Genomic DNA, 16,153 nt, shown 5'->3' on the forward strand with positions numbered 1-16,153 from the left:
ACTAGTATCCATAACTAAAGGGCTGATGGACTAAATAACTGAGTGATTACTGGCCAGAGTTCAAAACCAAAGGAATTTTCTGAAGATTGGGACAAAATTCAGGAAGTGCAGGAAGTAAACACAATCTAAGCTCCTAAAATCTTACCCTTTTATTTTTCTGGAGATTCGTATGCACACTGTGATTATTCCTAACATTTTGTTTAGTTCTGGGTTTTACTGCTACCTCATTTACTGCTACCTCATCTATACTCACAGATTCAAAAATTGCATATCTTAAAAACACAGAGCCTTTAGTTTTTTAGAGAAATGATGCATTTTCATAACTCTAGGCACAAATAACAATATCATCTACTGACACTGGTCTTATGAGCAATGTAAAAATAAAATCCAAAGTTCCCCCACCACATCTTCTGTATTTTTTTTACTATCTGTTACTTTTTTTCTTCCCAAAATGAACCTTGGTTTAATCAAGTAAGTATTGATTTGGTATCTATTATGTACCAGGCCCTGTACTAGCGATACAAAAGACAAGAGCAAAACAGTCCTGGCCCCAACCATCTTACCTACTGGTGGAGAAGAAAATATGCATGTGTGTATGCAAATACAGAACACATTCAAAGGAAATAAAAGGTAACCTTGGAAAGGAAGGTACACAGCAGTTGGGGAACCCCCAAAAGTCTCATGCACAAGATGGAATTTAAACTGAATACTGAAAGAAGCCAGTCATTGACAATGTATAACACTCACTTTTTTTAAACTTTTTTTTTTACAAATACTATAAAGGCAAAGAAGGGCTATTTTAGTATGCTCTAATATATATATATATATATATATATAAAATATTTAAAATATATGTATGTCTCAAAGGAAGTATTATTTTCAATGGTTTGGGAACACTAAAAGCTTTCTGACATGTATGGGAAAATGAAAAATTCCAAGAAAGTAGTGGGATAAAAAAATACATTAAAATTATGAGTATTTCCTTAAGAAACCTAACAAAATCCCCAATGGAAATGATGGAAAGGAAAATTCCATTCAAAATCAATATAAAAATACATAAAATATCTTGATCACTTTGGGCAAATCACTTAACCCCAATTGCCCTCCAAAAAAAGCAAAAAAGAAAAAGAAATAAAAAATGTCAAATAACTAGATATTCATTACTCATAATTAGACTATGCCAATCTAATAAAAATGATACTCTCCAAATGAATTTACAAATTTAATTTTACGACAAGCTACCAAAAGGGTACTTCATAAAACTAGATAAAATAATAAAAAATTCATTTCATTGAACAAAAGGGCTAGGATATCAAAAGAAATAGGGGGGAGAACTAAAAGGGAGATCATAAATCCTAAATAATAGTGTAAAGTATAATCATTAGGATAGTTTGATACTGGCTAAAACATAGAAAAGTATCTCAGTGTAACAACCTAGATAAGAAAGAATCAGAAACAAACAGTGGCGGATAATCTTGAAAACATAAACTATCTGTTGGAGAACCCCCTATTTGACAAGGACTTCTTGAAAAAGACTTCAAGGGAAAATGGAAAATAATTTGAAAGAAATTAGGTTAACACAACACAAACTACAAGAAGATCAAAATTAATAAGTAGTTTCTACATAAAAGTTCATACTACTTGAGAAAAAGCAAACAAGAACAAAATCTGGTACCTTTCACAATGATGCCTGAAGGAAGAATTCTTGACCAGATACAGGAAAGAGGAGATCACAACAGAATATAAACTCCTTGAAGGCAAGTCACTGCAGTTGTCATTTTCCAGTCATTGTTCAGTTGTTTCAATCCTGTCCAACTCTTCATAACCTTATTTGGAGTTTTTCCAGGAAAAATACTGGAGTGGTTTGCCATTTCCTTCCTCAGCTCATTTTACAGATGAGGAAACTGAGGCAAACAGGGTTAAGTGACTTGCCCAGGGTCATACAGCTACTAAATGTCAAGGCTGGATTTGACTTCTCCAGGCCCAAGGGATTCCAAAGTGCCACCTAGCTGTTCCTCGAAGGCAAGCAGTGCTCCATTTTTTATCTTGGTATTCCCAATGCCTAACATGGTTGGAACTTAGTCATTCAAAAGGCATTTTAAGTGCCTTCTATGCAGCAGGAACTCTGTTAAGGGATACACAGAAAGGCGAAAAAAGAGACCTCTCTTAAGGAACACACAGTCTAATAACAAGCACAATAAATGCTAGGTAGTTCAAAATACAACCAATACCAATTCATGTCTAGTGCACTCATTTCACTTCAAATAACAATAAGAATAGTTAACATTTGTATACCACTTATTATATGCCAAGAACTGTGCTAAGTACTTTATAATTAGTAAGAAACTTGGAAGGAGGATACTATAATTATTTCCATTTTACAACAGAGGAAACATAGACAAGATTAAGTGACTCACCCAGGGTCACATATCTAGTAAGTGCCTATGGTTGGATTTGAACTCAGGTTTTCCTGAGTCCAGGCTCTGTTTTCCATCCACTGGGCCACCTAGCTGACCCAATCCATTCCTTCCAAGCAAATTAACTAGCTTCTTCAAACTTTGTTGGATGCCTATGATTAAATGATTTATCCAATGTAGATATCCTCACCTGGTTAAAGCATCCAGACTAGAGTATTTTGTTAGTTACTATAGCTGAGATTGTGTGGCTGATTGATTCAGTTGACCTTCTACATTTACAACATACAAAAATAGTCTTATTAGCATTTTCTGTTTTTATTAAAAAACTGGAAATAGAGTAGGAACTCATCTCCTGGGGAATGGTTAAATGAATGTGGTACATAAATGGAAGTTTACTGTGACATAAGAAACAAGATCTGCTAGGTGATGAAGTGGAGACAGTGCTGAGCCTGGAGTCAGGAAAACCTGAGTTCAAATGCAGCCTCAGACCCTTACTAGCTATGTGACCCTGGGTAAGCCATTTAACTATCTTTGCCACAGTTTCCACATCTGTAAAATGAGCTGGAGAAGGAAATGGCAAACTACTCCAGTATCTTTGCCAAGAAAAACCCAAAATGGGTCACAAATAATCAGACACTGCTGAATGATAATGAGAAGAAACTATTAAGTTTCAGTTAAGTGGGGGAAGACATATAAACTAATGTAAAATGAGACAGAACCAAGAAAATGATATACACAACGTAAATAAAAAGATAACAAGAAAAAGAAATTGAATACTGAGCAATTATAATGATCTTGGAGAAGAACTGAAAAAAATGTTCTCTCTTCACGGCAGAGATGTGGGATCAGGTTGTGGAATATCATATATACAGTCAGTTGTGGCTGAGGGTTTTTTTTTTGAGGTTGTTTTTACTGAAGTGCCTTTTTCCCTGTCTCTTTTTAAAATTTTTGTTACAGGGTATGCATCATTGAAGAGTGAAAGGGGAAGGGTTACATTTGGAAAAGGAATGCCACAAGAAAAATCATAAATAATTTGTGAGCCTTCCCGGTAGGGTTTAAGATGCAATATCTTTCTTCTTGCTTATTTGGTAGAACACTGAAAAGCTCCTGTCTGCTTGGATAAATGATATTTTGGTTTTCTGATTTTTGAATACATTGCTTAGTGCTGTTCTCTCTGCTTCCCTTCCTCATTATTGTCATCATGCCCTTGCCCAGAATTATATATGTAATCGTCTGTTCCATTTTTGCCCTTTTTGAAACCAATCTTCCTTGTCTTTTGGAATTATGTAAAGACGTTTTCTTCAAAGCCTACATAGTTGTAGATTTACAAAACCTAGAGAGAAATCACTCCAGTTATAATGGATTCATAGGATCACAGTCTTGCGTCTATAAGGCACTAGGAGCCATTTAATTAAAGTACTACCCTCCCCACCTTGTATAGAGGAGGATATTGATACTCAGAGAGGTTAAATGATTTGCCCAGGGTCAGTGGAATTCAAATACACACTTTCTTCATTATGTCGTGTTGCTATTCCCTGTATTCAAAGTGGAAATAAATATATGGTAAAGTAAAATTTCTTATCTGACTAAAAATTTTCCCAAAAAATAACATGGGAAATCATTTTTATTAAAGGATTGTTTTTAATTTGACAAAGAACAAACAAAATAAACTTTTATTACTTTTTTGGAACTTTAAAATCTATTTCTGTTTTATCTCGATTTTTAAGTGTCCTTTCCAACGTAACTATTTTAAGAAAATTGGAATCTTTCAATAGGAGAAGAAATTATGGAAGAAAGGGGAGGGGGAGAGAGAGGGAGAGAGAAAGAGAGAGAAAAAAAAAAGAGAGGGAGAGCATCAGTAACAAATGAATCTGTAATCAATGGAGTGCCCCCCTCCCCCATAGATAGACTGAACTTCAAGCCTGGTAATTTCTCAACCCCACATTCAAGCCATCATTTCATTGGTTGCTAAACTACTAACTGTTGATTATTATGCTAGTCTTGAACTAATCTAATTAAGTAAAATGGAAATCCAATTTCAAGCATTGTTGTCCACATTTGCATATGACACAAGGAGTCAAAATCTTTCTGGAGTTAAATGAAGCACATGTACTGTAAAGTACCCTTATCAATTTGAATGTGGCTTTTCCTCTCCAAGATCCTCATTTTGAAGTCATGCCTTCCCAGCATCCACAAATCAATCACAACCCAAACACCTTCACTAATGGTTGTTTTCCTTTCCTATTGCCATCACACCTCTTAGGGAGCATTAGTAACTAGAGTAGACAAAATCTCATCTGTGTTTCAGAGAAATTAAACATCCTCTGGGAATTTCTCAGTGAGAGGGAAAGCAAATAGATTTAATAACTCACTGCCAAGTCAAAACAATCAAATTCTTCTTTGGGCTCCAAAGAAGAGAGAGATATAAAAGATTAAATCTATTCCTAGCTCAGGTGCTGAGAAGGAATGATTTTTTGACTGGAGGGTACTGAAGAAAGTTGGAAGTTAAAGAATTTTTACTCCAGGAACACATGAAAAAACGGAGGTCCAGTGAAGTTAAATTACTGCTCATAAGAGCAAACTACAGCTAGAATCCAGTTCTCTTGACTTCTCCCTAGTCCAGTGTGTTTTCTACTATACTCTGATAAAAAGTGTATCAAGAAAATGATAGAAAACCACAAGTTTCAGTCCAAGAATATATGTGCTTGTTTAGCAAAGAAAACTGAAACATTATGAGGTTCAGTAAAAAGTGAATAAAGCCAGGAACCATTAAAATAAAATTCGACCTCTTTCGCTGCTAAGTTTAAGCCTGGAGCAAGATGATTTCAGATACCATTTGGAAACTTACCAAATATATAATTAATTTTGGAATTCAAACACCTATAGCTTTTTATAACCTTCAATACCCAAGTAGGTCTAATTTTTTTTATACTGACAATATGAATATTTCCCCACTCCTCATTTTGAAGTATCTTATTCTGAATTCAGAATACCTATTGGAGCATAACTGGATGCTGGTGAGAAGGCAATATAAAAGAAGCTGCCAGTCTCTATCATGTCCCCATCCTCAGCTTTCTACATTAGACACTCTGAGGAACTTACCCTTGGGTAAGACCTAGGACTCTCTTGTTAGCTCTCTGAGGTAACCCAGGTACTCTCCTGAGTGATCTCATTTCTAACAAGAGTGAACCTTAAACCTGTATTGTGTGGTAGATATTATTTTATGTATATTTTTTTATTTCTGTCCTATCTAATATGGGTTTCTTCACTGATTCCTAAGTGTATTCGTTGTGGAATTCATATTTCATGGAAAAGGATATCAAACTTGGGTCCTCCTTTCCCCATGAACAAACAACAATCAGAAACAGAAATCTGAAAGCTGAACCTGAAAAATCACATTCCCTGGACTAATAATATTTAAGGGAGCAGAGAGATGTAACTCTCTTCTAGTTCCCCCTCTCTTTAAGAAAAGCAGAGTGGCCAAGCTTCTGACCCCAAACTCCCATTCCCCCTCTAGCAAGAAGTGAAGACTCTTTGGGAGAAAGGTGTGGGGACAAGCATCTAAAGATGACGACTCTTCCTGCCTTCCTTCAAGTCAACAAGGATATCCCCATGTCAGTAGGGGGGATAGCCTCATTACAGATGTACTATATATAAGATACACACATATGCACACAGTAATTTCAATTGGGGGAATGATAGCAGCAGAGGACAAGTAATCAAGAAAGATCTCATGGAGAGTATGTCATTAGAATTGGAAAATAGAAGAACCTACAACACATTTTTTAAATATCTTTAATCCAAAATACTGAGGATGGACTTGATTGTTCAAAAGAGCCAAATCGTTTGAAATGAATTCTATTTAGTTAATACCATTTTTTTGTTCAAAAACAGTACAAAATAATAAAACTAATTTCCTTGTGGCATTAATGTAATCCTTATGTCTGAAGCTGCCTCCTAACACAAAGGACTGGGTACACCTCAGTGACCTTTTACTTATCTTAATCATTGTCACTCAGAAGGAGAGTTAGGAAATTTTAGTACACAGTCTTTCTCCAAGAGTAGCCATCATAGCTCCTTATAAGCATTCAAACTCACAAAACTTTGAAACAGAAAAAAAAATTACATAGTAAATGTAAGGTACTTCTAGTTTCATATAAAACAGTTTAGTGTTTTTAAAAAGAGGAAGAAAATAGTGCTTTTATATAAATAAAAATAGTTGTGCCAACTGGTGAAGGATATAAGATATTATCTCAGGTGAAAATTCTGAAGGCTGAAATGAATAGAAAAAACTTCTCTTTAGCAAAAACTACTAAAAAAACAGATAGATAGATAGATAGATAGATAGATAGATAGATAGATAGATAGATAGATAGATAGATAGATAGAAAGTTTTTACATTGGATTAGAGCAGTTTGGGACATAAAATGAACTGAGGTATAGAAACAAATCATCTTGTGAAAAATGGTGAATGATACCCCCTTTGTATAGAAATGGCTTAATGATCTAAAAGGGAAGAAAAACATATATACATTCTATATATATAATATATATACACATTAAAAATAAGAAAAATATGAAGAAAGCTTTAATAACAGAAAATGAGATGAAGAACTGCTGGGAACTTAGTGCTACAGACCATTATGGTTCCTCAACTCATTCTCTTACTGCTGTTTTAAGACTTTAGAAGACAATATTTTTTAATGAGATGTCATATAACCTCTTGGAGGCTGAGGCATGATTAACAAAGAATTGTTGATTTCTTAGGGGAAATGTGTTGAGCTTTTACATTTTAAGTGAAAAATGAGTCATTGAGTGCCAGAAGGCTTTAAATCCAAAGAAATCGAAAGAACCTAGGAGAAAACTCATCTGGGAGATAAAAAAAAAACTTTGTAGATACTGTTTGAAGAGTCCAGAAGCAGTAGCAATCAGCTGATAGAAAGTTTCACAGTTACATAATGCCTGATTGCAGGTAAAGAAACTCAATCTCACTGGATCAGAGCTTCAGACCCAGATGCTGTTTTTCAGTACCCCCTATAGATAAAAAGTGATCATTTTCTGACCCAGTTCCAGATTTAAAAGGTGGTATTATGGATACCACTCACGCATCAGCATGAAAGTATTAACATTTTGAGAGCTAATTGACCAGGATTTTTTTTCCCCATGTATTGGCATTATAGAGGTTCATCCACTAGGATTTTCTACCTATATTTTATACATGGTCAAGAAGGGTGAGTATGGGAATTACTGAGATTACATTTGCCTTGGCCAAGACTCAATGAAGAGATTTTTATTAGTTATTTAGTAGATGTCCAGTGTCATAGAAATCAATTGTTGGGGGGGGGGGGGTTTAAAGTTTTTCTGGTGTGTATTCTTTTTACCAGCAAGACCTAATATGATCTATTTTTATTTGAATATTTAAGTATTAATGTATGGTGAGTTACTATAATCATTATTAAATATAGACTTAATGTGAGTTATCTCTAAGTAACATCTTTAGGACATTTGTGCTTAGCAATGCAATTAGAAGTACAGAGAGATTGAAATTAAGGATATTTATTTGCCAAAATAGTATACATTACAAGATACTATTAAAAATATAGGGAAACAAAATTTTAAGAGGCAACATATTTAAGATGCAAAATGACATACATTTTTGTGCATTATTAATGTGGGAATTTTTTTTCTTTGACTACGCATATATATTTGTTACAAGTGTCTTACACACACACACACACACACACACACACACACACACAATGGAAGGGAAAGGAGAAGGATATTAGGGATAGGATCCCTCCAATAAAAATGAGGAGAGAGCAGAACGAATAACAGAAGAAATCACAAGCAAGTAAGCTTTTGGCTTTGAAAGTTATGTGTTAGTGGGGCAGCTAGGTGGCGCAGTGAATAGAGCACAAGCCCTGGAGTCAGGAGAATCTGAGTTCAAATCCAACCTCGGACACTTAACACAAAACTAGCCATGTGACCTTGGGCAGGTCACAACCCCAATTGCCCTATGTTTCCCCCTCCAAAAAGCAAAAAAAAAAAAAAAAGAAAAGAAAGTTGTATGTTGGGCAGCCAGGTGGCAGTGGATAAAGCACTGGCCCTGGAGTAAGGAACACCTGCCTTCAAATCTGGCCTTAGACACTTACTAGCTATGTGACCCTACACAAGTCACTTAACCCCAAGTGCCTCCAAGAAAAGAAAGTTATATGTTGGATTTATTATATACCTTTTTTAAAAAGCAAGCTCTACATAAGAGAGATAGGCAAATTCATGTAGAATCCTCTCCTGTTCCCCAACATGTGTAGAAATGCTTTTGTCACTTGGAATTATGTCCAAAACAAAGGGATAAACAAATACCTAGAATTTATGTAGTCCTATGAGGCTGGTAAAGCACTTTACAAGTATTATCTATTTTATTCTCAAAACAATCATGGCATATAGATGCTATTGCTATCCTTATTTTTCAGATAAGGAAACTGAGGATAAGAGAGGTTAAGTGATTTGCCCTGGGTCATAAAGCTTGCAAGCATCTGGAGCAGATTTGGATTCAGGTCTTGCTAACTCCGCATCCATCATTTTAATTGCTGTGCCCACCTAGCTGGGAAGTATTAACTATAACATAAGAAGAAAAATATAAAACCTTATCTGTTTTCTATAAATTATCAAAGTATATAAACCATTTTTAGTTCCAAATAGGATAGATATTTTAGGAAATTATTGGAATTTAATTATAAACATTTTTATAAAAGGGAAGAAAATACTTAATAGAGTTATTAATTAACTAAAGACCATCTGAAGATAAATTATTAAAATAAACTTGGAATGAAAAATCATTTGAAGCACAAGAAATAGCTACATATGTTAATAGACTCCCTTTTACTATATATAATAGTGGAACTGTAAACCTAAGATAGTATTTTTCTCAGAGAAGGAACCATGTCCCTTGGGGAAGGAAGTATGGAATGTTTGAATTAGAAATATAACCAAAATTTTAGAATAGTATCTGCTGCCTGAAGTGGAGAAAAAAAAAGGTAGACTGACAGAAAATCTTAAAATAAGATTCATACAAATTATATAAAAACTTAAATACCTGATATAACTTGGCAAAATATTTGCAAGGACCAAAAAAAGGAAATTTGGTTTTGATTGGTAGGACACTTTTACCATTTTATGTTATTTTTTCAAAATATTGTGATAGTAATGGCAATTAAAGATTCCCCTGTATTGGCTTGGTTTTCAAATTGATTGTGTTAAAGCCCAGAGTTTGTTAATCCCACCTGTGGGATGGGCTTGTTGATGTGAAAAGAAAGTCCTGAACTGGGAGGAGCTGGTGATGTAGATTTGGAGAGACACTAGAGAGAGGCGGAAGCTTTTTTTGGAAGCAGCACCTCGTGGAGAGAGAGAGGCTAAGAGAATTGCTGGTGGCCGCTTTGAATTGCCCTGGACTTTTGAGACCTGCCCCCTGAGCTGCCAAGGACTGAGGAGACATGGCTGTTTTGCTGGTACTTTGTCTGTCTGTTTTGATGTTATTTTGCCAGATTTGTCCACTGGTGAAAGACTGTCCTTTTGTTGAAGAAGTCCTAGAACCTGGCTGTTCGCTAAGAAGGCCTGCGACTGTCCTGCAGACAGAGAGTGAATACTGTCCACTGGTGAGGGACAGTACTGTTGTTGCAGGGGTCTGGAGACTGTCCTGCAGACAGAGTGAATACTGTCCACTGGTGAGGGACAGTGCTGTTGTTGCAGGGGTCTGGGAGCCTTTCTGTTGGTTCAGAAGCCCTGAAGAAGGATTTTCTTGTTGTATGTTTACAGAAATCCTGGGAGAGGGCTTTGCTAATGTGTTCAGGGGTTCTAGGACTGTTCTACAGACAGAGGATAAATTCATGAAGGGACTGGCAATGTATCTTGTGGCTTTGCTAAGCCTTGTCTCCCCAGGAACTAAGATTGCTGAGAACTTGCCTCTTGTCAAGATGAAGAAAAGACCTCCATTTGGGTATTAAGTGCTGTGTTTAAACTTGATGTAACTCTGGGGTAGATTCAATTGTGATCCAGGGGTGGGGAACTTTTGACCTTATTGTGCTCTGTGATTGACAAATGAAGGTACTTTACCTATGTTTGGAAACTAATCTCCATTTGAGAAGAGGGGTTTTGTGGTGGACTTAATTAAGGTATAGCCTAGGAGTGGAGAAGTATTTAGAACGGAGACTTTGTAATTGATTGAATGATTGGAAGGTCCTGGGGTGGGGTAGTACTTGGAGATTATTTAATCACACTTAGTAAATGCTGTATTTTGAATGATGTCATGTTTTGATCTTCTCTGTTCTTGGTTGGTCACTGAATAAAATAGAGAGCACCTATGCTGGTATTTTGAACCTGGGAAGTTGCCTTTCTTTTGGCATTACATTACAAATATGCTGCCCAGCAAAAAAAAAGATGAAAGATTATTTGAATTTATAACTATAGAGGTAGACAACTTCAAAGTTTAATACTGAGAGGAACTGTAAGACCTGAAGAAAGAGATATAAAAAGTAGAATTCAAATAGAGAAAGTATCTCAAGGTATGATATAACTTCAATGGTTGAAAGCAAATTGGATTTGGTTACTAGAAAAAGATGTCAAGTTTTGATGAATTATTGAAAATAGTTTGAATGTTTTAAGTACCTAACTAATACCAGTTCCATAGAATTAATCCATGTGTATGCTACTGAAATCAAGAACGAGGCCATATCAGATTGTGAAGATCCAAGGTAGGAATATATTAACATGCTGATAATAGAACACCAATAACCCAGTACAAAGAAATGAGAGATATCTTTTATTTTAACTGTGGTTTGAGATAGACATAGATGTGATACTCATGAAACTACTGTCAAAAATGAAGAAACTCCATTACCTTATTTCCACGGAATAAAACAAGATTACAAAGCATTTTGAGAAAACTTTGTTGTTTCATGAACTACAGGAGAAACATTATCAATTAATAAACACGCACATATACAAAAAAGAAAATCAATGACAAATAAATCTCTAATCAATGGAGTGATCACCAAGGTTAGACTGAAATCAAACCTAGAAATTGTTCTGCAGTGCTCAGCCCTAGACTAAGACTATGATTTCATTAGTGGCTAAAGTATTGCTAAGTATTATATAGAGTGTGACATAGGGAAACATAAAGAGCTTGTATGCAAACCCATAGAACCAAGAGAGTACCTTCCATTCTTGGTGCATCCACCCTCCACTCCTGCTCAGGACTTGCATAAAATCCCTGATTCATGGAACTAAGCAAGGCCGAGACAACTCCCATTTCAATTCTCCTTTTTAAGACTGTTACCATATTTTTCCCTTGCCACATGGTTCTTAAGTAATTCTAGTTTCTCTTTTTCTCCAAAAACGGAATCATTGCTCATCTTTCTGTCACTGCTACTCCTATTTTTTGTGCAGCTTCTGAGCCTGGAACTTTCTTTCCCTATTGCTTCTAGAGTCCCTCCAACCACATGAGAGAAGGGTAGGGACTACGTTATCTTTGTTATTAGTACCACCACTCAAGAGAGAAGGCCTACACCTAAGAGACAGGGTTTTTGTAGTTTCTGTTACATTAAAAAGAACTTACATTTTGAATAGTGTATTTTTTATGACAAACATGTGAGGTAGGTATCTGTATTTGACAAACTAATTTGATTTGCTCTATTCATTTCCAATCATATACATTCAACTACTTCTGAACTTGTAACATTCAATGTTCAGTTTAGCCAACTGAAAAACACCACCCAGATATGTTTCTCCTTGATTGGCCAGAGCCTAGCCCTTGAAGTTCACTTAGCTGACTGGCCAGTGTTGCCATAATAAAGGTCTTCCATAAACATGACATGAAGTGTGTCAATATTTAGGGAAAGTGCTATGTTTAATAGGGCCGATTGAATGTTGCCATATCCTCCAGGAAGACCACAAGGACTCAAGTCCACGATGATCACATAAAAGCACTCAGTCAAATATTGTTACCCTGTACACAACAAGAAGAAAAAGAAAAGCACTGTGTATAGAAAGAAGAAGGAGGTGAAATACTACAAATCGCAAATCTTATCTCATTTGACCCTCACAACAACCGTGAGAAGTAGGTGCTGTCACGTCCTCATTTTAAATTTGAGCTATTAAGTATCTGAGGCCAGATTTGAACTGTTCACTGTGTATATATTCACTGTGCCACCTAAGTGTATTATCATCAGCCCTTGATACCTGACTGATCTGTAAATAGGTATGCCTCTAAGACAGACAAACTGCAGTCTAAAGAAACTATGTAGGGGGGGCGGCCAGGTAGCACAGCAAGTAAGAACACCGGCTCCATGTCAGGATGACCTGGGATCAAATCCAGGCTCAGACACTTAGCACCCACCCAGAAACACATGGCCGTATAACCTTGAGCAAGTTACTTAATACCAGTTGCTTAAAAAAAAAAAAAAAAGCTATTTAGGGATGTCAGCTTAGGCCTGTCTAGCCCATCCAACACCACCCCCCCCCCAAAAAAAAGAAAAAAACTAATGTGACCCAGGGGTACATTAAGAGAACCATTACTTCCAGGAAAAGGGAAATATATTATAATGAAATATACTGAAAAATATTATAATGGGGTTTCCAACCATGTATGGGCTGGACTCATTCAATTCTAACATTCTATGTTTCTGTAAAAGAACAAAAACTACAATAGGAGAATTCCCTCTTGTGAGCATTGCTATCACTTTCCACCACTACTTGGAAGGCCTAAAAGGATAGGAGTTGGCCATGGCAGTGAACAGTGAGGGGGAGTTCAGAATGGAGCATGCTAGGGCTCCAATAGCCACAGCTCCCTGTTCTGAGATGTCATGTAATTCCCTAAAGATCCACTCTAAAATCTCAAAGATCTTAAGGGGCTCAAATCCTCCAAGGTAGAGGTCTGCAAGGAACCCGGGTGACCCAGGATGAGAATAAAAAGGACTGATCATATCTTTGAAAAACACAACAGGAAGCAGAGCTTGAACCTGGCACAAAGCTCCAATTCAGGAAATAAAGTTAGAGAGACGAGTAAACCAAAAAAGATAGCAACTAGTATCAAAAATTGTTACAAATCTAAAGATTCTCCCACCCTGTTGCCCCCTCAAAAAGGAATAATTATATAACAACTGTAAACAGTTACTCAAAGGGAAAAATAGATTTTCCACAAATAGTACATTAATACCTAGATTAAATTAGACAAAAGATAAAAAATGAAATAAAAACTCTGGAGGAAAGAATTAAAAGGAGATAAAATTGCAAAGGAGATAAAAAAGGCAAATTTTTTTCAAAGTAACAGACCCTCTGAAAACTACAATAGAGGGGTGGCTAGGTGGTGCAGTGAGTAGGGGACTGCCCCTGGAGTCAAGAGGACCTGAGTTCAAATGCAGCCTCAGACACTTAACACTTACTATCTGTGTGACCTTGAGCAAGTCACTTAATTCCAATTGCCCTACCTTCCCTCTCCAAAAAGACCAAAAAAAAAAAAAAAAGGAAAACTATAATAGATCAAACTGTCAGTAAAGAAGCACTTATTAAGTGCTTATTGTGTGGGAAACATTGCACTTGCCATTGGAGATAGAAATGGAAAAACATGATTTCTGCCCTCATATTCTAAGGAGGAAACAACATTAAAAGCAAGTATGTGCATGTGAGATACATACAAGCTAAATGGGAAGTGATCTCAAATGAAAGGTACTAGTAGAAATTAATGACTATGAAAATACTAAAATAGAGAGGGGGAAGTAAAATCAAAACATTAAAAAAAATGGAAGAAAACTTTGAAATGTAATACTAGTCAAATGAAACCTAAAAAGGAAAATTTTATGGGGGGTGGCTAGGTGGTGCAGTGAGTAGAGCACCGGCCCTGGAATCAGGAGGACCTGAGTTCAAAACCATCCTCAGACACTTGACACAAAAACTAGTGGTATGACCTTGGGCAAGTCACTTAACCCCAATTGCCCTCCAAAAAGCAAAAAAAAAAAAAAAAAAGGCAAATTTATTTGAGTAATTAAAAGGGGCTATATGATGATGTAATGTGAATATTTTTTAATGAGCTAAGGAAATGTGCCTTTAGAACCTTAATGCCTTCAAAGACTATTGAAAAATAAAGGACCTTGGAGATGAAGTAGTTCTGTTTTAAGGGTTTTAATAAGGGAAAAAGAAGAGAAGTAAAAGTAAGAATTAAAGTAGTGTAGAAAAGAACAATTAAATGGAACTTGCTATTTCTTATAATTGGAATGCATGAAGAATATACAAACATGAAGGAAGAGGTGGGGGTAAGCATGCATCAAATGAACCCCACTTAAAAGAAGAAATAAAAGAGTATTGAATGCCCATATAAAACAGTATGGTATAGGGGTGGATAGATGGCAAAGTGAATAGAGCACCGGCCCTGAAGTCAGGAGGACCTGAGTTCAAATCTGACCTCAGACACTTATCAGCTGTGTGACCTTGGGAAAGTCACTTAACCCCAATTGCCCTGACTTCCCCCCTCCAAAAATTAAAAAAAAACAGTATGGTATGGAAATACAGCAAATTTAACCAGGAAACATGCAGAGATAGAGACTGGTTAAGAGGGAGGATAATACTGAGAAGGGAATAGCACAAACAAAGCAAGTCTCCTGATCCTAAAAAAGAGAGGGATTAAAGGGAGGAAAAAAATTAAAAAACTGGAATCTAAGGAGGTACTCATCAGTAAGAAGAATAAGTTAATACTATTATACAATAAGAAATGACCAAAAAATTTTTCAGAGAATTTTGGGTAGTATAACTGATATGTTAAATGAGCAAAGCCAAAAAAAGAAGAAAATTCATATTGAACAATATCTTTGTAAAGAAAAACAACTTTGAGAGATTTAAGAGCTCTTCTCAGGACAGTGATCAACCATGTCTCCAGATGATCCACCTGAGGTTTTGCACATAGGTTCTTTGTTTTTTTCACTCCTTCACATGTTACTCACCTCCAGACAGAGAGGTGACGGAGTCAAGGTACAAAAAGAGACATATATTTTTGGATGTGATCACTGTGTGCATTTATCTTTGCTTGACCATGATTCTTCAATTCAAGAATATTTTTTTTTCTTTCTCTATATTTTTTTTTTCAAATTATGGCTGGGGTGAAGACAAAAAGGAAATAAGGGGGGAAAGGCCATTGAAACTTTTTTTTCCTAATGAGAAAAAGAGAACCGAAGGAATTCCATATAAGCATAATGGTTTTAAAGTACTACATGAAATTATTATATGTTTTCCAAAAAATCCAGTATGAAATGGAGATTGTGGCTTCATAAACAGTCTTTTGGGGTTTTACATGGAAGTGCTGTTTTTTTTGGTGTTTAAGTTCAAAAATTATATGCCTATATATATATGTGTGTGTGTATATATATATATATATATATATTTTTTAAAGAAAGAATAAAGATCATTTAAACATCTTCCAGGAGATTGGGAGCCTAAGGAATAGCTCTTATTTTGATTTACAGTTACCTTTATTCTTGCACTGATAGAAACTTTATCCTGCTGAGCAAATTGCTTCTCTACTATAATAAATGACATTCCATTTTTAAAGAGTATAACACACAGTTTTTGCACCAAAAAATGCTTAATTTTAATCATTGATGGGGAAGTCTCTGAAAATTCATAGCTATTTCTCATACTTGAGAGGTGTGTGTGTGTGTGTGTGTGTGTGTGTGTGTGTGTGTGTGTGTGTG

This window comes from Petaurus breviceps, unplaced genomic scaffold, assembly GCF_028583685.1.
Source record: "Petaurus breviceps papuanus isolate PSGF00001 unplaced genomic scaffold, PetGlider_PUasm1.0 90842, whole genome shotgun sequence".
Taxonomy (NCBI): Eukaryota; Metazoa; Chordata; class Mammalia; order Diprotodontia; family Petauridae; genus Petaurus; species Petaurus breviceps.